The sequence below is a fragment of the Neovison vison genome, chromosome 7, assembly GCF_020171115.1.
Source record: "Neovison vison isolate M4711 chromosome 7, ASM_NN_V1, whole genome shotgun sequence".
Taxonomy (NCBI): domain Eukaryota; kingdom Metazoa; phylum Chordata; class Mammalia; order Carnivora; family Mustelidae; genus Neogale; species Neogale vison.
In genome coordinates, this window is record NC_058097.1 from 206,802,422 (window position 1) to 206,829,315 (window position 26,894).

Below are 26,894 nucleotides of genomic sequence, written 5' to 3' on the forward strand. Positions count from 1 at the left end.
TCTGAAAGAAGGTATTTTTCACTGCTTAATAATTGTACTTTACATACAAAAAAACAAAGAACAGAAGAATTCAGCTTATAATAGAGCATTTACCTACTTCTGCAGCAAACACTATAAAACCTTCTAAGAACAAAGTTCGTTATTACATCAAACTAAGCAAGCTGAATTACAAGCGATTAAAACTGGTGATTAAAACAAAAACCAAAACAAAAAAAAACATCTCAAAAGCCCACCAATGTGGGTAACGGCTGCAGGGGACACTCTCCACGTAGCAACCGAAAAGAATGAGAAGAGAGCTCTCCGTGCCAGCGGGACACAGTGAGAAGTGATGAATGGTAAAAATGTGCACATTCTCAACACTGTAGAGCTTCCGTAAGCATGTATGTAAGTACACAAATACACAGAAAAAAATCGAGGTGGCAGATGCAAAACTATTAACAGCAGAACGTAGAAAGGATCGGGAGGTGATCAGAAGAGAGTTTGGTATTATCTGTGACTTCACTTTTTTTCAAAACAAATATAATCACCTGAGTAATTAAAAAAACTTAAGAGTTTTCATTCCAAACAGAAAACTGGCAACAGAATAAAAAAGAAAAATTCACAATATCCCACACCTCTAGACAAAATTTCAAAACCAAAGCCAGTAAAAGTTCATCAGATAAGCTATTAATCATTAAGAAAGTCAGTTTGGCCTGAACCACTTGTGCTGTGAAAGTCTAGGACTTCTACATGAAACTACTTGCAAAAAATAAACAATAAACACCCATAAATTCAAATTGCCTAAAGTTATTTTCTATGGAAAAGGGAAGAGAACATTAACATCTTCATTTTACATGTGAAGAAACAGGCTCAGAAATGTGAAACAATGTGCCCGGCAGACAGCTAATCTGGTCCAACCACGGCTTCAATCCAGTTCTCGGGAACTTAAATCCACCCTTCCTCGAAGCCGCTCTGGCCAGACCGCCTCCCTCCCTCCCAAGAGCCTCCTTCTTGATATGAAAGATGAACATCCCGCTCTCACCTCGAGGGAAAAAAGTTAAAAATCATGCATGTAATGAATCAAATACAAGTGCTAACTATAGTAACAGGCACAGGGAAACCAACCAGGAAGAGACACAATTTACTCCCACCAGGGTAGGGCACGTAGGCGCACAGACCTGTAATTTCCCAGGTCTTCTGAATACTGACTGACACTTATATATCCATGGTTATTCAGAGGTAACAAGACACAAAGAGTAATCCCAAACAGCAGATAATGCCACCAGGCTGCTGAAGGTTTACACTCATCAGGAGGCAATGCAGTAGTAACTGATACCAAGAACTGAAAACCCGCTGGACAATACGGTGAATGACAGGAATGGATGTCCTCTACATTTTCTGGAGAAAATATACAAACATGCCCAGTAATGTTTATTTTTAATCCTCACAATTCTGCTAAACCAGCTCTCTCTTCACCCCACATCCCCTACAATTCTTTCTCATTCTTTCCTCAGTACCCCCAGGATTATCCAGCTTTATTTTTTGAAGTTTGATGGAAACAACAGTTACACATTGTCTATGCATTACAAACTCTTTGTCCTCATTGAAAAACCACTGGGGAGGGGGGCTAGAAGCAACTATTAAGTCTTTGCTCCCCACATAAACAGTGCTGGCACCACACCCAACCCTCTCCAAGGAGGCTGTGGCAGAAGCAGGACGACAAGGCCACAAAGTGAAGTTCCAGCCCTACCCCAGCCCACATAACCTTAGGTCTCTTGGATGCCTCTTTTGTTTCTAATTGTCCCTCCTTCATTTTTTAGTCAATGTAAGGAAAGATTTAATATAAAGAAGTTAAGTACAGAACAGCCCCTCCTCTCCCTCGGAACAGGCCATGTGTTATAAACGTTGAAATGCACTCCCTCCCTTTCCTCTTGGCTCAAAATCTGTTTTGATCCGCATCCCCTTTCCTGACTGTCTTTGGTCTTCTGTACTTGGCTACTCACATGTGAGGTCCACATAAACGTTTTCTAGCAATCAAATGATCACATTTTTAAAAGGTAACCATCTTTGAACTCTTTCCCATTTCTGGATATAAAAATGAGCTAACTAATGTAAAGAAGTAGGAAATCTCTAAGAAATTCCTTACTGACACAGACCACTCCACAACAACAGAGAAAAAAAAATTCATAGTTGCCAGTTCTTAACAAAATGCTCACCCTCTATCACCTGTAACTTCTCTCGTCCTTTGAGTACTGATAGACACTTATGCAAAACAGATCTGGTAGGTGATCTGGTAGGTACGTGGTTATTCAGAGGTAACAAGACACAAAGCATAATCCAAAATAACAGATAATGCCACCAACCTAAAAATAAAAGAGACTAAACATATCTGCTGGTCTGACCAATGTAACAAGTGCTTTCCATACAGAACACCTCCCATTTCTGGGTAAGGAACAGCTGACAGCTAACTTGTACTCACAATAGCAACAACTGGGAAAAAAACAGGAAATATTGTCAAAGTGCTAAGGGAAAATAATCATCAACCTAGAATTGGATACTAGACAAAAAACTGTCTTTCAAGAATTACAATATAGAGGGGCGCCTGAGTGGCTTAGTCATTAAACATCTGCCTTCAGCTCAGGTCATGATCCCAGGGTCCTGGGATCAAACCCCACATTGGGTTCCCTGCTCAGCACAAAGCCTTTTGCTCCCTCTCCCACTACCCCTGGTTGTATTCCCTCTCTCGCTGTCTCTGTCAAATAAATAAACTGAAATTTTTTTAAAAAAAAGAGTAACAATAGATAAAAAATGTAATGTCCCATCTGTCGGATTATAATAGCAGCAAAATGAAAACCAGGTAAAGGCAACATATAAATTGGGAAGGGGTGAAGATTAGAACTTTTGGAGGCTCTCATGAGGGTAAAGATATTAACTATAGGCTCTAAGTTAAATATGAAATGTCTTAAGAGTACCAAGGAGAACAGCGTCTAATCTTTGTATTACTGGGTATGGGCACAAGGGGGGAAACACGAGGGAAAGAAAAAAAACCCCACAACACGTAAGGCAAGAAAAGCAAACAACAGGGGCACCTGGATGGCTCAGTGGGTTAAACTGCTGCCTTCGGCTCAGGTCATGATCTCAGGGTCCTGGGATCGAGTCCCGCATCGGGCTCTCTGCTCAGCAGGGAGCCTGCTTCCCTCTCTCTCTCTGCCTGCCTCTCCGTCTACTTGTGATTTCTCTCTGTCAAATAAATAAATAAAATCTTTAAAAAAAAAGAAAAGAAAAGCAAACAACAAAAAGCCAAGTTAAAAAGCAGAAAATAAGATAGCAGAAATAAACCAAAGATTTTTTTTTTTTAAGATTTTATTTATTTGCCAGAGAGAGAAAGTACACACAAGCAGGCAGAGAGGCAGGCAGAGGCAGCGAGAGAAGCAGGCTCCCTGCCGAGCAAGGAGCCCAATGCAGAACTCAATCCCAGGACCCCAGGATCATGACCTGAGCTGAAGGCAGTGGCTTAACCAACTGAGCCACCCAGGCATCCCTAAACCAAAGATTTTAATCACAACATAAATGGACTTACTCATCAGTTTAAAGTCAAACTGTAAGGAGGGCACATACTGGATGAGCAGTGGGTGTTATACACAACTAATGAATTGTTAAACTCTACATCAAAACTAATGATGTATTATATGCTGGCTAACTGAACATAATAAAATAAATAAATAAAAATAAAAAATAACGTCAAGAGCATCTGGGTGGCTCAGTTGGTTAAGCAACTGCCTTTGGCTTGGGTCATGATGCTAGAGTCCCAGAATCGAGTCCCACATCAGGCTCCCCGCTCACTGGGAAGTCTGCTTCTCTCTCTGACCTTCTCCACTCTCATGCTCTCTCTCACTCTTTCTCTCTCTCTCGAATAAAATCTTAAAAAAATTATAATAAAGTCAAATTATAAAAATGCAATCTAGGGGCAGTTGGTGGCTCAGTCAGTTAGGCGTTCAACTCTTGATCTCAGCTCAGGTCTTGATCTTGGGATCGTGAATTCAAGCCCCAACCTTGACTCCACCCTAGGCATGGAGCCTACTTAAAAAAAAAAAAGGAAAATTTAGGGGCACCTGAGTGGCACAGTGGGTTTACCCTCTGACTTTGACTCAGGCCATGATCTCAGGGTCCTGGGATAGAGCCCCACATTGGGCACTCTGTTCAGCAGGGAGCCTGCTTCCTTCTCTCACTATCTGCCTCTCTGCCTGCTTGTGATCTCTGTGTGTCAAATAAATAAATAAAATTTTTTTAAAAAAATCTTTTTTAAAAATTGCAATCTTGCTAGTGCTGCTTTCAAAAGGCACATGTACAACATTAAAGCCACAAAAAGCTTGTTAGTGAAAGGGCAGAAAAATAGTATCAGGCAAACATTAACCAAAAGTCACTTGGTACAGCTTCACAAATATCTGACAAAATATACTTTAATGGAAAAGTATTCCCAGAGCGACAGAACTACTCTAAACTTACAGGCACAAAGCAAAACCTGAGAGCACCAGAGAGATGTGACAGGTTTCCCAACATGATGTCAACAACACCCCCACGTAACGTAAGAGCAGACAAACTACTAAGGATACTAGTTTGAGTGTGAATTCAATTAATGCATTTCATCTAATACACATGGAAAAACCTCACCTTAAAACCAGAAACACACTGGCTTTTTAAGCACAGACACTCTGAATACGGATAAAAATTTGCCACAAAGCAGACATCATTAAAACAGCCTCAACAAAATTTTTTAAAAAATCAAAATCACACTGGACCACATTTTCTTAACAAAATATATGTTAGCAATCAAATATTCTATTAGATTACAATAACCTTGATGATAAAATTAATCAAGGTAAATACATAAAAAGGAAAATCATAGACCAATCTTACCAATTAACACAGATCCGTAAATCCTAAGATATTAGCAAGTCAAAAACATTTTTAAAAAAATTTTTTTAATACAGTATTCTTTTAAAAATATGTCATGGGGTGCCTCGGTGGCTCAGTGGGTTAAAGCCTCTGCCTTCGGCTCGGGTCATGATCCCAGGGTCCTGGGATCGAGCCCCATATCGGGCTCTCTGCTCGGCAGAGAATCTGCTTCCTCCTCTCTCTCTGCCTGCCTCTCTGCCTACTTGTGATCTCTGTCAAATTATTTAAAAAATAATAAAAATAAATAAAAATATATCATGATCAAGATGGATTTATCCCAGAAATGTAAGGTTAATGTATTACCTTAATTTCAAAACTATCTTAACCTTAATCACTAGATTAACGTTGAAAAATTGTATTATCATGATCTCAGTAGATGCAAAAAAAAAGCATTCAATTGAGTTTAATACCTACTTGTGATTTTTTTTTCTAAATCTCCGTCAACTAATACTGAAGGAATCTTCCTCAACCTGTTAAAGGGGGAAAAAGTACCATACATTTAATGGTGAAAGATAAAAGCATTTCCTTTAAAACCAGGAATACAACAAGGAAGTCTGCCATTACCAGTTACAGTCTCCAATGCAATGGTTGTCCTGAAGCAGTGCAGTAAGACTAAAGTAGGATATAAAAAGTAAAAGTACTGGAAAGAAATGAACTGTCATTATTCAAAGATGAGGTGATTATCTATATAAAAACCTCAGGAGTCCGCAGGCAAATTATTAAGTTAGAGAAGTTCCCACAAAAAAGAGCTGCATACAGGGGCGCCCAGCCCAGGTGGCTCAGTTAGTTAAGCATCTACCTTTGGCTCTGGTCGTGATCCTGGGGTCCTGGGATCAAGACCCATATTGGACTCCCTGCTCACCAAGAAGCCTGCCTCTCCCTCTCCCTGTGCCCATACCCCCACTCATGTGTTCTCTCTCTCTCTGTCTCAATAAAGAAATAAGATCTTTTAAAAATTTTATTAAAAAAAAAAAAGGAAGAGCTCCATATAAAGGTACCTGCACTGCCATTTAGCAGCCAATAGAAACCTAAAAAAAAAAAAAATCATTACCAACAGCACCAAAAACTATTAAGTACCCAAAGAATAAATCTAACAAAAGACATGTAAGACTTGTAAAGAGAAAAACCATAAAACTTTTTAAAAGACAACTTCCTATAAACCAAGAGTCGCTTTTCTCTTCTACCTGGCCAGTTTGGCCAGATGATCAGGTCAGGGGACACGAAGACCCACTTATGCCCTTTTATTCCATGCTTTCAATAAACACTTTTTAAAAAGTCCCATAAACGCAGTAAAAATAGACAAGTCATGTATCAGGAAAAGTATTTTTTGCACAGATAATTAATAAAAGATTACTAATCAGAATATACAAGAATTCCTACAAGGATACCTGGCTGGCTCAGTGCATGAAACATGCGACTCTTGATTTCAAGGTCATGAGTTCAACCCCCAAATTGGGCATAAAGTTTAAAGAAAAAAAAATTGGGAAAAAAACCCCAAATTCCTACAAATAAGAAAAACCAAACAACTCCATGGGGGCGGGGGGGGGGGTTTGCTACAAGGCAGCATTTCAGAGACGCTGAAATCTAAGTAGCCAGAAAGATGCTTAACTTCATTAGTAATTAGAGAAAAGAACTTTATAACTATGCAAAAATAAATAAAAATAAATTAATAAAAATGGGCAAAGAATTTGAACAGGCTTCCTCTAAAGACATACAAACAGCCAATGAGCACATGAAAAGATGTCCAACAGCACTAGCCATTAAGAAAATGCAAAGAAAGCCACAATGAGACACCACACTTCACACCCACTAGATGGCAATTAATTTTTTCAAATAATAAATAATAAATGTTGGTAAGGCCATGGAGAAACTGGAACCCTGATACAGTGCTGATAAGAATGTGATATGGTGCAGACACTTTGGAAACCAGTTTGATAATTCCTCCAAATATTAAACATGGAGCTACCACAATACCCAACAATTCCACTCCTGAGCATACACCAAGAAAAATAAAAACGTATGTCCACCCAAGACTTGTACACAAATGCTCATAGCAGTATTACTCATAAAAGTCAAAAGTAGAAACAATTCACATGTCCATCACCTGACAAAGCAGGAACGTGTGGCATGTCCGTTCAACGGGACGTTCGTTATTCAACAATAAGACGCCGTGAGGTCCCATCCCGACACCTGCTGCAGCATGGAGGAGCGCTGAAAGCCTGATGCTAAGTGGAAGAAGCCAGACGTGTGTGACTCGGTCGTACGAAATGGGCAAATCGACAGAAGCAGATAGTCTGTAAGCGGCTGCCTAAAAGTTAGGCAGAAATGGGGAATGACTGCTAAAGGGGACAAGGTTTCTTCCACGGGTGATGAAAATGTTCCAAAATTAGACTGTGGTGTTCATTACACAGTTCTGTGAATATACTAAAGCCCATTAAATGCTACACTTTATTGTTTGTGGGGTTTTTTTGTTAAGATTTATTTATTTGAGAGAGAGAGAGCAAGCGTGGAGGGGCAGAGGGGGACAGAGAAAGAATCTGAAGCAGACTTCACACTGAGCAAGGAGGAGGATGCAGGGTCCAAACCCATGGCCATGAGATCATGACCCAAGCCAAAACCAAGAGTCAGATGTTTAACCAACTGAGCCACCAAAGCAGCCCTAAATTCTTTATTATTTAAAAAAAAATAAAAATATAAAGTATACCTTATATGTTTTTAAAAATAAAATAAAAATATGATTATATATATAAAATAAAATATAAAATATGAAAAATAAAAAACTATTGGCAAATTGGCAAATACAAAAAAAATCTAACAACGTCATTATTGGCAGGGATGTGGAACAACAGTGCTGGCAGGAAGGTAAGCAGGTACAACCGTCCTAGAATACAATTTGCATCATTTACAAAAGTTGAAAATGTACTGGTCCCACTACCCTGCAATTCTCTCCAAGGTCTATACCCCGAGAAGTGTTTCTGCCTTTGCTTTTGTTGTTGTTTGAAATACTTTACTTATTTGACTGGCAGAGACCAGAAGTAAGGGGGGGGGGGTAAGGCTCCCTGCTGAGCAGAGAGCCAATGCGGGGCTGGAACCCAGGACCCTGAGATCATGACCTGAGCCAAAGGCAGAGGCTTAATTCACTGAGCCACCCAGGCGCCCCGTCTGCATCTGCTCAGAGCAGCACTGTTTCTTCACTGGACAAGCGTATCCCCCAATGACTGAACAAGATCGAGGAAGACCCACGCAGTCTGAAACAGACATAGCGGTGCAGAGGAGCAAGCACAGCTCCGCACGCCGGCCCGGTCACACCTCCTCCATCTACAAGCCGTCGCTTCCCTCCCTCCTCAGCGGCAATTCCGTGCCCTCCCCCATTACAATCACTCCCCTGGCTTTGCCCGGCTTTGCCCCTTGGGCGGCAGGAAAACCACAAGCCCAACACCGCGGCAGCACTGCCTGCTCTGCTCCCGGTAAAACGAAGGCGAGCGCCGTCCGTTTCACTCCGATCTCGGGACCGCTCCCCCAGGTCGGCCTCTCCGTGGGGCCGACCCGTTCAGTGCTACTTTCCCCCAGACTTCCGGGCCTGCCCTCTCCTCTTCACTCCCCGACAGCGGCGACTGCTGAGAACGTCTCCCCGTTTCCCCCGGGGAAAGAGTTTAGAGAGGACACGGCGGAGACGGCGCACACACTCGCGCTGCTCCAGCGGCCCGACCCCCTCTCCCGCCTCTCAGCGCCCACCAGCCGTCCCCTGCGGCCTCCCCAAACCCCTCCGGTGAGCGCCCGCCTCCCGCCTCGCTGGGTGGCTCATTCTGGAAAGAACCATCTCCCAGCACAGTTGCCAAAACGCCGTGATTTCCCGCACCTCAACAAACCCTGCCCGGGTCCCGCACCTCCCCGCAGCGGCACCACACAGGCCGGTGACAGAACTTCACCTGCTACCTCTTCTCGCGTCCTCCATGAACCTCCCTCCCAGGCTTGCCCCTGCGGCCAGCGGGAAGGGCTCTGGTCAAGGCTGCCAGCAGCTTCTCCGCTGCCAAAGCCGCCGGGGGAGCGCTGGCCCTCTCTTTACTTGAACTGTCGGCAGCGGCAGCCGCGGGCCCAGGTCCTCCCTCCCTCCTCGGTGACACTCTCCTTGGCTTCACACACGTGAGCCCGGTCGTCCTCCACCTCAGAGGAGGCCCTTCCCGGTAGCCCCTGCTCAGTCCTCACTCCTCAGTGCCCCCACCCCACCTCAGGGTGCTCAAGTGTCATCCGAACACAAGCCTCAGACTCTTCTGGCTTCAGCCCAGACCTCTCCCCTCAACTCCAGACCCCTCACCCTGCACGTGTCTTCCTTGGTCTCCAAAAGCTCCACGAACTTCACATGTCCAACTTAACCCAACTCTGCATGTGACGTCCACGACCCGCCCCTCCCGCAGTCACCCCTCTCTTCACAGCGGACAACTCCCAGTGCGAGCGAAGCCCCCAGTACCACCCTCCACTCTGCTCCCACGCCCACATTCCATCTGTCCCCAGACCCTGTCCGCTCCACCTTCGAGATGCATCCAGAACCCAACCACGCTCAGGGCCACCCGGTGCCCCCTCAGCCTGAGCAGCCATCGCTGCTTGCTGGCTCGGGGGCAGCACAGGGACAGCTACCCTGACAGCTTCAGGGGGTCCTTCTGAAAACACAAGTCAGGTCTCATGTCACACTTCTGATCAACAGTGACTTCCCATCTCACACCGAGAGCACAAGAACATCCTAACACTGGCCTGTGTGACTGGCCCCCCCAGGACCACCGCTCCCCCCGCCCCCGCACATGATCTCCTGCCACTCTCCCTCGGGCTCTCCCCCTCCAGCCAGCGGCCCCTCCAGGTCCCTTCAACACAGCGGGCACAGTCCCTGGCATCTCCCGCAGGGCTGGGCCAGCCCGGCTCCTCCCACACTTCCAGCCCACCCCCACCCGCAGCCACAGCCACAGCTCCCTCCGCCTCCTCCTTCTGTTCAGAGGCCCACCCTGACCACCTTCCCTCCACACAGCCTCCTTCCGCCCACCTCCCCGCTACACTCTTCTCCCTGCTCCGTCACGGCTTCACCTTCCACCGACCTGTTAGCGGCCTTCCCCCACGGCAATGTCAGCCCCACGAGGGCAGCCACTTGTGTGCTTTGCTCCTGCTGACATACCCAGCACCAAGGTAAGTATCTTAGTGCCTAAGACCTACTAAGGACCCAAACATTTGAATAAAGAATTTCAAAAACAATGTGAGGGAGGGGGAAGTCATAGAGTAAAATGATTCTACCTGTAGAGTTTAAAGACTTGCAGGGAATTAAGTTACATCATAAAAGGACACAATCACATATGGCAAAACCAGAAAGCAAGAAAACAGGTGCAGGGCAGTGCTTGCCTTCGGGAGATGGAGGAGGAAGAAGAGGCGGTCAGGGCAAGACCTGCAGCCAGAGGCAGCGGCAGCGTTCGCGTTCTCGTTCTCGTTCTCAGGCTGGTCTGGGGCACACAGCTGCTGGTTTTAACATTACTACGTACGCATGCAGCCATATACTCTCTGAATACAGGATCTCATTAAAAATTAAAATAGAAAACTAGATTAGAGAAAAACAGGCCAAATGCAGCCCACTACCTGCGTGTGTGTGTGGTCTTGTTTTTCAGAAGTTTTAGTATTTTCCCACTGACTTAGAATTGACAATTTCATATTCATTTGAAATGTACAATTTGGTTATTTGATATTTGTATGCTCCGCCCTATTTTTGTAAATAAAATTTTACTAGAAGGCAGCCACCTTCTTTTTTTTTTTTTTTTTTTTTTTTTAAATTTCTGTATTGCGGGTTGCTTTTTTCTTCTGGAAAGAGGGAGAGAGAAAGGTGTGGTGGGGGGGGCAGAGGGAGAGAATCTTAAGTAGACTCCAGGCAGTGCGGAGCCTGAGGCGGAGCTTGATCTCACAACCCTGAGATCACGACCTGAATCAAAGGCAAGAGTCAGTGGCTTAACCCACTGAGATACCCAGAGCCCCAACAGCCACCTTCATCTGTTTATATGTTGTCTATGACTGCTTTCATATCCAGATCACAGGGATGAGTAGTTATAGAGATCACACAGCCTGCAAAGCCTAACGTATTTACTAACTGGCCCTCTACAGAAAAGCGTGGTCCAGGGGCACACCTGGGTGGCTCAGTCGGTTGAGCGTCTGTCTTTGGCTCAGATCATGATTTCGGGAACCTGGGATCAAGCCCCGTGTCAGGCTCCCTGCTTCTCCCTCTACCTCCGCCACCCCTCCCACCTGCCAGCTCATACTTAGTCTCTCTCTTAAATAAATAAATAATATCTTTTAAAGAAAAAAGTGCTGTCTGGGTATATGTGGAATCTATAAAGAAATTAAATGCAACATAAAAAAGACCCAATCATTTGTTAAAATGCTTTGATTCCTTCAAGGCATATGTAATTTTCTTCAAGAACACAGCACACTGAAAACTATGGTTCTATGTAACATAGGATACTCTAGAGCAAATGGAGTTACCTTTAAAACATCATAAGTGCCAGAGAGAGAGAGATTTTAAAGACTGTTTTAGAAAGCAAAATGCAAAATCTCAAATTTATTATCTCTACTCTCATCAAAGTAAGAAACTATAATCACATTTCCCTCAGTAAAGCATGTATAATATGATCCACATAGGGAACGAAACCGCCTGCATACAAACACTAATTCCATAACCTCTCTTAACCTGCATCACCATCACCCAGGACCCCTCAGAGCAACTAGTCAGGCCTCAACATTCTCCAGGTGCCCTCAACGTGCCACTTCACTTCTTTAGGACGGTCACTGTGTCTTACATTGGAGTCATCTCTGAACTTACTTCTATTGTTATTAGGAAGAAGACTAGTAACAGCAATAATAGTAATAAAAACACCGTCCTGTGCTAGGCACTGTGCTCATCAATTTACATTTAATACTGATGTCATAGATAATGAAACTAAGGAACAAAGATGTCATCCAGTATTAGGATTACACAGCTGGAAGAGTGTGAGAACCAGAACTCAAGGCCAGTTATTTTAGATTCTTATGTACTCTTGACCTCCACAATATACTCTGAACTGGGGAAAGAGAACTGTATTAATCTGTGAAAACTCCCTTAGTTTAAAATATTATGTCTTGGGGCACCTGGGTGGCTCAGTGGGTTAAAGCCTCAGCCTTCAGCTCAGGTCATGATCCCAGGGTCCTGGGATGGAGGCCCACGTCGGGCTCTCTGCTCAGCAGGGAGCCTGCTTCCCTTCCCCTCTCTCTGGTTGCCTCTCTGCCTACCTGTGATCTCTGTCTGTCAAATAAGTAAATAAAATCTTTAAAAAAACAAAACAAAACAAACAAAAATATATATATATATATATATTATGTCTTGGGGCTCCCCCCCCCTTGGGGGGGTGCTCAGTGGGTTAGGCCTCAGCCTTCCCCTCAGGTCATGATCTCAGGGTCCTGGAATCAAGCCCCGCATCGGGCTCTCTGCTCAGTGGGGAGCCTGCTTCCCCCTCTCTCTCTCTCTGCCTGCCTCTCTGCCTACTTGTGATCTCTGTCAAATAAATAAATAAAATTTTTTAAAAAATAATAAAATACAAAAAAATAAAATAAAATAAAATAAAAATAATAAAATACAATACTATGTCTATGATAGGTGCCAAATGCACAGTTGCTGAACCCACGTAACGGTGTAATAAATTGAGGTTGAGAGGTCCACAGCAGAAAGAGCATTCCGTGATCAGAAGGGGCAGGGTCTTGCTTGCAGGCAACAAAGGCGGATGTGTCGAGCCCACTGCCCAGAGGCAACAGAAACCCTGTGTATCTTCAGGTCAACAAAAGAAAACTGGAGACCCTATCCCCTTGTCTACTACAATGACAGAAAACTCAGAAGAACTACCACCAAAAAGAAACAATTCAGAAGTTAAGCATTTAATCTCAACTCTCGTGAGATCCAGGTGTGATGTCACTCTTTTTCTTTTTTTTTTTAAGATTTTTTATTTATTTATTTGACAGACAGAGATCACAAGTAGGCAGAGAGGCAGGCAGAGACAGAGAGGAGGAAGCAGGCTCCCCGCTGAGCAGAGAGCCCAACGCGGGACTCGATCCCAGGACCCCGAGATCACGACCTGAGCCGAAGGCAGCGGCTTAACCCACTGAGCCACCCAGGCGCCCTGATGTCACTGATGTCACTCTTGAAATAAATGACATTAGAAACTGAGGTCTAGTAGGGTCACCAAGACCCTAAGGAATCAGCCAGGAAACCGAGACTGTCAGCTTCTCCAGCATGGCCTATATTTTTCTCTAAGAATCAATGACCTCTCAGGTCCGTTCCAGCCCCAAAACCATGACTCTCAAAAAGGAAGCCCCGAGGGGCACCTGGGTGGCTCAGTGGGTTAAGCCACTGCCTCAGGGTCCTGGGATGGAGCCCCGCATCTATGGACCACGAGCCCAGACCTCACCAAGGCCCAGCCAACCTCTATGAACCATACGTGACCACCACGGAGCATGGCTTAGTGGGCAGGTCACATACCTGCTTTACTTGCCCTGATTAGGGTTTCAGGGAGCCTCGCCTTCTCACGTAAACTTTCCCTTCTCTTCTTGCCAAAGTGGGTCTCTGACACCAGCACTGCTGTTCAGATTTATATTCCAGTATAGGAACTCAAGACTCCAACCAGCAATCCAAACAGCCTTCTCCAAATCTAACATTCAGTCAGACTCCTATTTCTGCAGCCTTTTTGTTCTTCTCTTTAATGTCCCAAAATAACAATCTTTAATCCATCTTTCCTTTAGGTCATCACATTTCATGGCAATCAACCTCTGGGGCACACGACCCATTCCAAGTCAATATACAGTCAAACTATAAGAAATTTTGGAAGAAATACAACCCTAGTTTTCTCCAGAGTCACCAAGAAGTACAAAATCAGAGCTTCTTCCCATCAGTAAAAAGATGTTCAGGACGTATCAAACTTCGTTTGCATAAATTCACAGTCAACTATGTAGTCCTCACTAATACTGACAAAACAGGTCAACGCTAGCCAGCTGTTAAGTGACAAGCAGTAAAACACCTCTGCTAAGAGTAAACTCAGATCTCTGCCAAGTCCATGACATGAAAATGTCCCTGTTAAGGTGAGAAGCCTTTCAACTACTGCCAAGGTTCCCTTTCCTTTTACTTGCTTCTTCACTAGCTGATCTACCTGGTATCCAGAAGTCAGTGCATAATCATTCAAACCCTGAAACAAACTGGGTATTGATCCAACTAGTCACTATCTCCCTTCTCCAAGTAAAAAAATAAATACGGAGGGAGAGAGGAAGAAAAGGGGCTTCTGTGGCAACTAAATCTAAGCCAAAGTCATGGCCAAAAAAACACAAATCTCCAGTCCACCTAGGTCCATCCCCACCAGTGGCACAATCAATTTCAAGGATGTCAAGACATCTGACACGAACTTCTATCGAGCATCTGACAGTATAGAACCCGTCAGTGTTCCCAGTCTGACTGACTGACAACCAACATCTACGGAGCAAGGAACACTACAGGCCAATCCCATTTGTCATTGACAACACAGCTTCACCGGCACAGGAGCAATGACACTGCTTTCTAAAACACACCAAACCAAGGGGGCAAGTCAAAGCAACCGCTTAATACACACAAGAAACAAACTTGTGTGTATTAAGTAACTACTTAATTAAGTAACTACTTTATTGTTTGGCAAGAGACTTCTGGCAAATTCAACCAGCAAAGGAGCAAACCTAAACTCTTTCCTCCCAGGCCTGGAGAGTCTCCCTAAGGAGCCTACTTATACCATATACAATTCTTTTTTTTTTTTTTTAAGATTTTATTTATTTATTTGACAGAGACAGATCACAAGTAGGCAGAGAAGCAGGCAGAGAGAGAGAGAGGAGGAAGCAGGCTCCCCGCTGAGCAGAGAGCCCGATGCGGGACTCGATCCCAGGACCCTGAAATCACGACCCGAGCCGAAGGCAGCGGCTTAACCCACTGAGCCACCCAGGCGTCCCACCATATACAATTCTAACAAGCTTTGGTACCTGGCCTCCCAGCCAAAACTACACCCCTTTTATAACTGCTACCTCTCCCTCTAGACTGCAAGTCCTTAAGTGCCTGTTCATGGGTGAGTCCCTAATACAGCTCCTGAAGAGTAAGGATTCAATTACTATATTTGAGGATCAAATAAATGAAGATTAGAAGAAGCTGGGGGTGGGGGTCACTTGTCATTCTCAACAACAGCCATAAGCTGATTTTCAGGATGAAAGATTAGAAAGTGCCTCCACAGTCTTCTCCTTTTATATATCCAGATCCTAACATTCAGTTGCTGGAAATGTGTATCATTTTTAAACTAATATTCCTTCACTCAGTAAACTAGATGATCTAAATTCTAGGTAAGTGTGAGAAAAGGACCTCTGCCCTTCTATTACTGAACCTCATCCTCCCTCCCCCAGGGAAGAAAAAACACTCACCCATTTGGGCCAGAGTCCAGGGCCCAGAGGAACCCCCTTTTACAAGCAGGCAAGGGTCACTGTGTGACATGTGAAGCATGGAGTACGCCTGTCTCACCTTCAAAAGGCAGAACTTGCAAACGGATCCAAGGCTAACTCTCTGGAAATAGGTCTTCATTACAAAGGGAAAAAAAGATGATGACGCTGGCATTGAAAACGATAACTGACCGCTGACTCACTCACGGGATGACAGCAAAGGATATAAAACTCAAAAGTAACAGTATAAAGTTATTAAACGTAGGAGCTACCAACCCTAAACACCCAAGAGTGCGAAGTTTCAGCACACTATGGTAATGTGTTTTACCAGGTAAAGGCAAAAAAAGTTTCCAAATTATATTACAAATCAATTCATTTAAAATTTCTTTTAAAGTTCAGTCTTCAGGAACCTTGGAATAATGTATGTACACAGTCTCTCCCCACTACATCTAGGGACCACAGACACAGAGCTCACATCACCTAAAGGATTCCTCGACCCACAGGAAGTCACTAATAACCATGGTCTTGAACAGGGGTTCCAAAACCTGGCTGCACTTCAGTATCACCTGGGTAGCTTTCTTTCTTTTTTTTTTTTTTTTTAAAGATTTTATTTATTTATTTGACAGAGAGAGATCACAAGTAGGCAGAGAGGCAGGCAGAGAGAGAGGAAGGGAAGCAGGCTCCCTGCTGAGCAGAGAGCCCGATGTGGGACTCGATCCCAGGACCTTGGGATCATGACCTGAGCCAAAGGCAGAGGCTTTAACCCACTGAGCCACCCAGGTGCCCCTACCTGGGTAGCTTTCTAAAAATATATTCTCAACACTACCACAGATTTCCAGAGGTGAGGGTCTACCATCCATGGTCTTAAAAGATGTCCTGAACGATTCTAATGCATGCCAGTGTAGCAACCACCTAGAACGGGGTTTCTCAATTTCTGCACTATTAGTATTTGGGACTGGATAATTTTAGGACGCTGTCCTGTGCATTCCAGGATGCTCAGCAGCATCCCTGGTCTCCACCCTCTCTAGAAGCCAGGGTGCGCATTCCCACCCTTACACAGCTATGACAAGCAAAAAAGTCTCCACACATTGCCAAATGTTTCTTTGAAGGCAAATCACCCCCCAATTGAGAAACATTTACCTAGAGTAAATTAAAAAATTTTTTAAAAAAATTACTTGAGGTTCTCTTGAGGAGAAAAAAAGAAAGTAAGAAAGCTGCTTAAAGCCAAGAGCCCAGGGACTCCTGGGTGGCTCAGTCGATTAATCAGCTGCCTTGGGCTCTGGTCATGATCCCAGCGACCTGGAATGGAGCCCCATGTCAGGCTCCCTGCTCAGCAGAGAGCCTGCTTCTCCCTCTCCCTCTGCTGCTCCCCCTGCTTTTGCACTCTTTCTCTCCCTCTGTCAAATAAATAAATAAAATCTTTAAAAAAAAAAAAAAAAAAAAAAAGAGGGCGCCTGGGTGGCTCAGTGGAGTGGGTTAAGCCTCTGCCTTCAGCTCAGGTCATGATCCCAGGGTCCTGGGATCCAGCCCTGCAGTGGGCTCTCTGCTCAGCGGGGAGCCTGCCCCCCCCCCACCGCTGCCTGCCTCTCTGCCTACTTGTGATTTCTGTCTGTCAAATAAATGAACAAAAGCTTTAAAAAGAAGAAAAAGAAAAGAAAAATAAGCCAAGAGCCCAGGCCCATTTTTTTTCAGTCCAACTCACCTAAGAAAAATAGCTAATAAGCTACTCAGCCCACATAGGGGCTCAGGTCTTGACTTATGAGGACCAAACCATAGCTTCTTGTGCTTTTTATGAAACAGACTCAATGCTGAGTTTCAGGTGAGCAGATGATTAGAAGAACTTCACTGTCATGTACTCATAGGAGTATTAAAACACTGTAGAATTTTAGACCAATATACACTCATGCTGCCTCTCAAATACACAAAATATAAAACTGCAAGACACAAGTTCATGATAGAAATAAACTAACCACCAATCCTGACAAATGCTGTTTTAAGGAAGAGATTCTTATATGGTAACTAACTGGAATTTAAATACAAACTGGGGGGAAGGGTGGTTTTTGCCTGTAATAAGCCCATTACCTTTGTACCAAATCCATACTAAAATTATCCTGAAGTGAACCTCACCCTGTCAAATCTTAATTTTACTACCATTCATTTTCCATCCAGCTATGGTCTGATTCTCAAGCAGTTAATTCAAACTAACAAGTTTCTGTTTTGTCCTGCTATATACAAAAGCTAAAGTTTTCTTACCCCAATCTTCTTCCTCTCCTTAAGTTACACCGCAAGGCGCTCCCCTCTACTTAAAACTGTGTAAAAACATTTCCCCAGTGCAATTAAAGCCAGGCAGGTCCCAAGCAGTAATACCAAGGGACAGGCAAGCACGGTTTCAAGTACCAGGGCAAAGAGCACAGGGCAGGAATTAAAGACTGTGAGTATGTGTGACTGAGTGGACGGCATTTTGTTAGATATTCTAGACTCCCCAATCAGACACACTGAAAGGCAACAGCTTCCAAAGTGTCCATGCAGGACAACAGCTATCTCCCAAGCTGGGTTCACTGAAGTGCGTCTCAATACACACCAACCTTCCAAACCTCAAGAACCCTAACCCAGGAGTACACGGAGAAACCTTAGAGCTGGTACCAGTAACAATCATCTAGCAGCCCAAGGGAAGTAGGAACAGAATCTGACCCCAGCTCTTAATGAGCTTTTCTTTATTTAACCGCTTCTTAGAGGAACATTCTGAGGTACCACCACTAACGCACTGCTCCCCGAAATGTGTGAAATTTAACGAATCTTCAACCACCCCTCTCCTGAAAAAATAACTTCCAGTTCATTTTCTCAGCAGAACTGTAAACACACACGGCGTTCTAAAGACAGCCACCAAGTCACCTCAACACTCATTTGACTTCCAAACAGTAATCTAAACGTTTAGAAATCAAATTTTTAAATTAGTAATAACAGCCACGAATTGCACTGAGCTGATCCTATGTGCCAGACACGGCCTCCAGCCCATTCACTCCCGACACACTTACGAGGCAGTCATTGTTATCACTGTCACACTACAGGGAAGGCAGGGAAGTGTAGTAACTTGCCCAAGGTCACAGAGCTGGAGAGTGCTGAAGCCAAGACCTGAATCCAGGCACTCTGACTTCGCAGGAGAGAAAGCGGAAACACCACCACCGCTTAGGAGCCATTCACGCCGGTGGCTGGACATCCGGAGTCCCTTCCCCACTTGCTGCCCACCTGCCCCATGACCTTGAGGGCACAATCAAAGTAAACTTCACATTGTTACACGGTGGGACAATATCCACAGTAACAAGTGCTGTGGGACGGAAGGAAAACGATCGCCAAGCGCCCCTCCCACAAAGGCAGAACATAAACAAAGCTCCGGCCGACCCGCGGAGAAAACGTGAAGCACCGGGAAAACCGCACGGAGCCCGAGGCGGAAACGTCAGGACACACGGACACGTCCGAGGACTCAGTCCGCGCATCCCCAACGCAAGTCCCGGTTGCGACGAGGGCGCGCAGGACCGAGCAGGAAACCCTCCAACTTGGCCGCCAACGGGCTTCTTTAAGAGGGAGGTCCTCCCAGCCGCGGCAAGGACCACCCCCCTTGCTTATACTCGCCAGGGACGCGTTCGAGACCAAGGCTCCGTTCGTGTCACAGCCCCGGAGTTCAGGCGCCGCTCGCAAGGCCATTTAAACACTCCGAGCCGGGCTCCGCGCTCGCCGATGACTCCGCGGCCGCAGACCACAAACCCACAGAACTTGTTTCCGCAGACGGAGTCCCAACAATGGCCTTCGCCAGTCCACGGCGAGCTGCCGCCCCAACTTGACACGCTCCCCGGCCCGCGCCCGGGGGAAGTTCTGCCGGGCGGGCGGCGCTCGGGGCGGGCGGCGCGGCCGCGGGGGAGCGGGGCCCGTCCGGGTTAGGGGCGCGCCCCGCCCGCCGCCGCCGCCGCCGCGCAAGGCCGCGGACGTCAACCCGGGCGCAAAGTTCGCCGCCGGCCCGCGGCCCGCTCCGGCGCCCGGCCCGGCGAAGCCCCCCGCGACCCGCGGCGCGCGGGCAGGCGGCTGACAGGCGCGGGCGGGGACGGCCCGGGGAGCCCCGGCGCCGCGCCTCCCCGGCCGCCGAGCGGCGAATTCCGGGGGGGAGGGGAGGGGGCCGGGACGCTCCCTCCCCGCGCCGCCGAGGCCGGGCGGAGGGGTCTGGTCGCCGCCGCCCGCGCGCCGCGCGCCCCGCGCGCCCTGCGCCGCGGCCCGCTCCGCCGCCCCCCCACCCCCATTACCTGGAGGCGCCCGCGACCCGCCGCTAGTTGCGCTCAGGCGGGAAACGCGCTCACCGACACCATCAGCGAAGCGCCCAAAATGGCGGACGTATCAAGCAGGCCTTGAGTTCCCCCCGCCCTCCCTCCGGCCGCCTGGCAGCCAATCGCGGCTCTATCTCCGCCCCCAGGCCCGTGCTCATTGGCCTTCCTCTCCCGCCCCCTGCAACCTATTGGGTCGCCCAGCGGTCAGATTGCGCCCACTCCGATTGGCTCACAGGCCCCGTCAGTCAAGCGCGAGGGGAGCGTTCTTTTCCCATGGACTAGACGGATCCGGAACCTCTAGGACCCCGGAGTGTGGAGAAACAAATCAGAAACCCGGAGAGACCTGGCTGGTTCCCCCTACGCCGTAGCAACAGCAGGGCCTCCGTTTGACGGACGCTTGGGACCACCAATCCGAAAGCCAATGCTTTTAAAACCAAAGGGAGCCAAGCCAATCCTGGTGGTGGAGCGGAGGAGACCCGCGATGACGTGAGCCACAGTACATTCCGGCTGCCAAAGGCGGCTCGAGCTGGGGAATTAGCTCAAGTGGTAGAGCGCTCGCTTAGCATGTGAGAGGTAGCGGGATCGATGCCCGCATTCTCCACAGCTGCATTTTATAGGGGGGCCGGGGTCGCCTGAGCCGGTTCCTTCACCCGCAGGTGGTAGTTGTGCCAGAAGTTGGGGGTCGAGGTGGGGACCACTATGTGTCCGGAGTGGGGGCCGGGTCAGGGGGCGGCTCCCCGGGCGGCGCGTCCGTCCCCGCGGGGGCGGGGGGGGGGAGAGTGCGCGGCCATAGGCGTCCCTTTTGTGTTCCAGAAGCATTTACACCGGAGCCTCTTCCGAAATGCTCGCCCAGGGCCCGCCATGCCCTGCCGGCCTCCCCGGGAGGGCCGGGCCGGGACCCAGAGGAGTAGCGCACCTTGGCCCATCCCGGGCACTTACTCTCCAGAAACCCGTCTGGCCTCTGAGTTGAAGCGAAGCGCAGTCGCGAGTCCCGAGGGCGGAAGTTGGCCGCGAGGCTGAGGCGCAGGCGGGTGCGGGTCCCGTGGAACCAGCCCGGGTTCGGCGGGACGCGGCCCGCGAGTGCGCGTGCGCTCGGGGAGGCGCGGCGCTGCGGGTCCCCCCGGGGGTGCCGGCCGCTCGTGGGCCGCGCTGCGCTGAGCACTTGGTCTGTGTCCGCCCGCGCGGGTGCGTGGGGAGCAGAGTCCTGGCTCGGACGGTCTGCGGGGGGCGGTCAGACACCCCTGGAAGTAACGCAGGCCGCAGAGTTGGGGGGGCCCTCCTGGGCAGGCGGCATTTTGTCCAGGGAGGACAGAGCCGTGGCTGCTGGGTCCGGGTGGCAGGGAGGGAGACCAGAGACGCCAAGACCGAGCTTGGGAACCCTGGGGAGGCAGGGGTGGTTGGGTTGTGGCGAGAGACGGACAGGTCAGGGAGTGGCGATGGCTGCATGGTGCGGGGCTTTGGGGACGGTGCCGCCATGCCCAGGAGAAACCAAAACCCTCAAGGCCCAGAGGATTGCCCTTGGCCTCCAGGCCTGGAGTCATCGTGGGGGCTCCGTGCAGGGAGGTTGGTGGTGTCTTGACCTCTTTAAGGCAGCTCCCTCCAGGGGGCTGGCTTGGTCAGAGATGGCCACTCCAGCTCAAGGAAGGCAGGGCATGGTTGCCTTGCAGCTTCCCCAAGCTGCTTCCTGAGAAAAGTGACAGAGCTTGGGCCCTGGGAGTAGGCAGAGCAGGACCAGTGGAGCTGGCCACCTGCTTGCCTCCCCTGTGCTCAGCATCTTTTTGTACCCGCACCTCCATTCTCTGTATGAGCCCCAGCGGGCCTGAGCTCCCTCCATCTCACCGGCTCAGGCTCTCTGAGTCCCCGGGCCAAACAGCAGAATGAGACCTAATGGAGCTGGGTCAACCCCAGTGCGTTGGAAGCTGGGCCTCTGGAGCGGACGTGCCCCTCCCCCAGCTCACCGCTGCAGCAGAGCCTGAGGCAGACTCTCTAGAAAGACTCTGTGGCTAGTATTCCAGACAGTATAGTATTATCATCCCCATTTCACAGATTAGTTCACACAAACCCAGGCCCGTTCAGACACCAGGTGTGGCCCATATTCGCTGAGTAAGCTTGGCTGGGTGATCTAACCAGCCAGACTCACCAGGTCTTATCTGCAAAGTGCTGATAATACCTACTGACCTGTGTCTGAGCCCCGAAGGGTGCTGGACCTCTCAGGAGGTAGCACCCAAGAACAGATGCTATTTGCATCCATCCTGTGGCTCAGAGCGGCTAGGGGCCTTGCCCAAGGCCGCCCAGCAAGTGAGGGACACAGTCAAGACTGAAACCAGGTCCGGAGGTGTGCTGATGCGGAGGGTTAAGGGAAGGACAAATACACAGACGTCCCCGGGTAGGGAGAAAGTGGGCCGGGCAGAAAGAACTGAGGAAGGCTGGTGCAGAATGCACATTTGTCAGAGGATCAGGTCGGGGTGATCAGCGTATGGGGGGAGGAGAATGGGAGGGGCCCATGAAGGCACTGGAGCAGGAGGGCCAGGAAGAACCTCTGAGTAAGACAGGGGCGTGTTCAGGGCTGGCCAGGGTTTGGAAAAGAGAGATTAGAGCAAGGGTTAGCACAGGGCAGGCGAGAGGGGCAGGACCCAGGAGCTAGACCAAGGAGCAGGGGAGAGGCTGCAGAAAACCCTTGGGGTGGGGGTGTGCCTGACAGGGAGGCTGGGTGAGGGCTGGGGCCTGCCCTCCTGGGAGCTTGGGGAGAGCCCAGCCACACACAGTGATCCCTTTACTCCTTCATCATCAGAGAACTTGCCAGTACACGCTTCAGGCTCTTCATCCCAGACTCTGAGGATGGTCACAGGGACGTGTGCGCTATAATTAAATGAAATAATGCAGTACCTCGCCCAATATAAGTGGGCCCCCAAAGTCTCCAATTATGATGAGCTAACCTAACTGGAAGGGTTGAAGTCGGGGAGGACTTCCTGGGGGAAGAGGAGGTATCGGAGTTCAGCCTATCTCCCTGGGAGCCGTAGAGAATCATTGACAGGCTTTAAGCAGGAGAGTGCCTTTGGACCTTGGCATTGGCCTCAACATCCTGAAACTTCCGGAGTTCATGCAACTCCGCCTTCCCCTTTTCCCCCTGATCCTTTTATGGGTTAATTTTTTGTTTTAATTAAAGATTTTTATTTATTTTTTGACAGAGAGAGAGAGAGAGATCACAAGTAGGCAGAGAGGCCGGCAGAGAGGGAAGGAGAAGCAGGCTCTCCACCAAGCAGAAAGCCTGATATGGGGCTCGATCCCAGGACTCTGGGATCATGACCTGAGCCGAATGCAGAGGCTTAAGCCACTGAGCCACCCAGGCGCCCCTATGGGTTAATTTTTAATGTTTAATATTTCAGGGGCGCCTGGGTGGCTCAGTCAGTTAAGTGTCTGCCTTTGGCTTAGCTCATGATCCCCGAGTCCTGGGAATGAGTCCTGCGTCAGGTTCCCTGCTCAGCGGGGACCCTGCTTCTCCCTCTCCTTTTGCTTCTCGTCCTGCTTGTGTGCTCTCTCACTCTCTGTCAAATAAATAAAATCTCTTTAAAAAGCAAAATAAGGGCGCCTGGGTGGCTCAGTGGGTTAAAGCCTCTGCCTTCAGCTCGGGTCATGGTCCCAGAGTCCTGGGATCGAGCCCTGCATCGGGCTCTCTGCTCAGCAGGGAGCCTGCTTCCTCTTCTCTCTCTGCCTGCTTGTCATCTCTGTCTGTTAAATAAATAAATAAAATCTTTTTTAAATAAATAAATAAAAAGCAAAATAAACTAAATTTTCAATCCATCTAGACTTAAGAAAATCATATGAATACTTACACATCTATTCAACAGTAGAGGGAAAAGTTTAATGAATGCCCGCATACCCATCACCCACCTCTCACCCCTTAACTTTTGGGAACAGACACAGAGCTGCCAAATTTTAATTCTATCAAGTAATGACTTTTTAAAAAAATGTTAAGGCATGATTTTTTTCCCAAAAAAACATCTTGTGCTATTACCATCATTTCATAAAAGAAAGGACATTTTAACACATCCATACGCCCAGATAGAAAAAGGCTTTAAATCGAATAAGCTCAGCTTGGAGAAATCAGCCACCCATTACCATTCCTGCAGTCCTGTTCTGGGACTCAGACCCAGTCTGAGGGCTAGAGTGAGGCCACCCTGGCGGAGGTGGGCGGGTCCTGGGCCAAGTCGCCTGTGAGCTGAGGGTCAGGTCCCATGAGGGGGGCCCAGTGACGTGAAGAGTCAGTCAGGTGATTGTCAAGAAAGAACACTGCAGGAGCCACGTCCCACCCAACGCCCCCAGCCCCCAGGTTTCTCAGGGACAGAACTTTCCACACCTGCCACATCCCTGTTCCCCAGCATCCTGCCTGGCAGCGGACATGACCAAGACCTGGCCATGTGGGTTTTGTTCAACCGTGCAGGGCAGCGGAAGACCCAAGGGGACTGCTGGGCCCGGGACAAGGAGGAGCTCCACACACATTCTGGAAGACAGCTGGAGGGCTGAGCCGAGCCACTGATAGGGCCAGTGGGGAGTGAGACCTCACAGGACTCCAGAGACCTGCGACAGAGACTTGGGGAGTAGTGGGTGTCACTGCAGAGGGGAGGCGGTTCGGAGGGAAGGGGGAAAGGTTTGAGCAGTGCCCAGATGTCGGCACTATTCCTTGTGTAGAGGAGTGATTGAACAAATGAGTGAAAAAATTTCTGGTTTAATTATTTTACCCCAGACCATGATCTCCTCAACTACGAACTGGGGACACCATCCACTTAGCTGGGCTGTTGTGAAGTTTAAATGAAATAAGCCAAGTTAACTTCACCCCCTCATTTAAGACACAGCTCAGGGGCGCCTGGGTAGCTCAGTCGGTTAAGCCTCTGCCTTCAGCTCAGGTCAGATCCCAGGGTCCTGGGATGGAGTCCTGCATCGGGCTCCCTGCTCAGAGGAAAGTCTGCTTCTCCCTCTCCCACTCCCGCTGCTTGTGTTCCCTCTCTTGCTGTGTCTCTCTCTGTGTCAAATAAAAATCTTAAAAAAAAAAAAAAAGAAGAAGACACGGCTCAGATAGCGCCTCCTCCAGGAAGCCCTCCCTGCCCTCCCATCTGAGGAGGATATTCTCTCTGGGTCCCCATATATCTCAACACAGTGCTGCGGCCCTCAGCTTTGGAAACTGTCTGCAGCAACCTCAAGAGAGGGGCCCCCATCTGACTCATCTCTGGGTCCCCCAGCATGGGATTTACATGCAGGGATCCGCACATAGTGGGCGCTGACAGATTCACTTGGAAGAGAGCAGGCAGAGCAGGTCGGCCCCCATTCCTCCCAGCTGACCTCATGGCAGGAAAGGGTCCAGCAGTGGGGCTTCTGGAGATAGGCCTGGGATGCTGGGGGGCGGGAGAGGAAGGCTGCAGAGCGCGTCTCCACCGGCCCCTCAGCCCATGCTGGCTGTCGCCGGGGGTCGGCAGCACTGCCCACTCCTTCTTCACCCCTGGCCGGATCCCTGGCGGGCCCTAGGGGAACAGAGGAGACCCCCGCCACGCAGGAGGGAGAGGAAGGGCAGGAGAGTGGACCCCCCTGACACAGTTCCTGCTTTGGCGTCAGCCACGTCCCCCAGCCCTTCTGCCCCGGGTGGCACGAGTGCTGTCCTTCCCACCTCAGGGCTCGTGGCCCCGACCTGAAGGAACAGGAACCCCCCCAGCCCCTGCAAGCAGCTCCCTGGCCCCGAGGGCCCCACCACGGGCCTGAGCGCTCGGGATGCTTCCTTGAGGTCTGTGGGTCCTTAGCTGTGTGACCTTGGGCGAGCCTGTCACCTCTCTGGGCTTTAATAGGCCATAGCTTTCATTTACCGAGGGGTACTACCTGCCCAGCGCTCCCTGGGCAGGGCTTCTCTCCCGATAGGCTTATCTTGTGGAAGCCTACGACAGTCCTAGGGCACGGGTGACGCTGCTCTTCCGCACCGGGTGGATGCGGCCAGCAGGGTGAGACGGTAAGAGGCGAAGCTGGCCTCCCTTCCAGGCAAACCCAGTCCCTCCTGTCTGCCAAGGATCCTTTAGTGTAGGTCCCCACCAGGTGGCCCAGCAGCCCTGGGGCAGCGCTCAGGCCTGGCCCTCCTGCGCGGGCTCTTGGCTTGCAGTAAGGGCGGGGGCGGGTCACCTCACCCTCTTGTCTCCAGTGTCTGCTCTTGGTCCCAGGGGTTTCACCAGCCATGCTAACCGTGACCTCAGGGAACTCCTGGGCAATCAGGGAGTGGCGGGGGGGCAGCTCCCCAGAAGTCTAAGGAAACCAGGCCTGGCGGACTTGCGTGCCCCTGCTCTGTCCCCTGCTCTGTCCCCTGGTCAGGCAGTCTTGGGAGCACCAAGGGACACCACCTTTCCCAGGCTGCCTCCCTAGCACTGGGGCCCAGCATCTCAGTGTCCTGGGATTTCCCCATCCCAGAGGCTGTCACCTTCACATTCCAGGCCCTGGGGGTTGGCCCAGGGTTTGATCCCCAGTCCTGCTGGGAAGCCCTTCTTCTAGATCTTTGTGTTGATTCTTAAGTGCAATGTGTGCCCGTGTGCCCGGGACTCCTAGTGGTGATTCTTCTCTGACCTCCCTGTGACATTCCAATCGAGGGTAGGCCCTTCCTGCCTGGCACAGCTGTGGGGGGGGGGGGGCAGCCAGGCCTCCTCATGACTCATGACTTTGTGACTTCTCGGTCTCCTGCAGCCTGGACACCCCCTCCACCCCAGCCCCACCCAGGGGCAGGCAGCAGGCCCCATCTCTTGGTCTCCTCCCATACCACCCCAGTGGGTAGCAGGACAGGCCTGGGGCTGTGTTTATTGACTGTCTCTGTGACGACCAGGCTCTCTGGGGCCTGTCTGCTGGAAAGGACAGGGCGGCAACCAGGGAAGGCAGGAGAGCTGGGGGGTTCCCACCGGACCCTGGGCCAGAGCGGCTGGGCAGCCCCAACCACTGGGGTCCACATGGAGGGTGGGGCCGGGAGGGATCCCCCGGCCGGCAGAAGCCAGGGTGGCCACATACAGACATCAGATGGAAGCAGAGACTGGCCAAGAAGTAGCCCAAAACCCAGGTACGTAATCTGCAGAGCCCAGTGCAAAATGAAAATGCAGGGCCTCTTAAAAACTATTCCGAGGGGCGCCTGGGTGGCTCAGT

At 49.3% G+C, this 26,894-nt stretch overlaps 1 protein-coding gene and 1 non-coding gene across 13 annotated transcripts in view; one reads left to right on the top strand and one right to left on the bottom strand.

Moving 5' to 3' along the window:
* The window catches only part of PPP6R3 (protein phosphatase 6 regulatory subunit 3), a 141,962-nt gene extending 122,141 nt beyond the window's left edge, over nt 1-19,821 (bottom strand). For 7 of the 12 annotated variants that reach the window (XM_044260044.1, XM_044260042.1, XM_044260041.1 and 4 more), the window contains exon 1: nt 19,716-19,820. The gene's annotated coding sequence lies outside the window, so the exon portion shown is untranslated. Of the gene's footprint in view, nt 1-19,715 lie in introns of all 12 variants that reach the window. The other 5 variants (XM_044260033.1, XM_044260043.1, XM_044260038.1 and 2 more) reach the window with 1 other exon arrangement.
* A 443-nt stretch (nt 19,822-20,264) lies between these two features.
* Nucleotides 20,265-20,337, top strand: TRNAA-AGC. The gene has a single exon. It is a non-coding gene; the product is annotated as a tRNA-Ala (tRNA).
* Nucleotides 20,338-26,894: the final 6,557 nt, after the last annotated feature.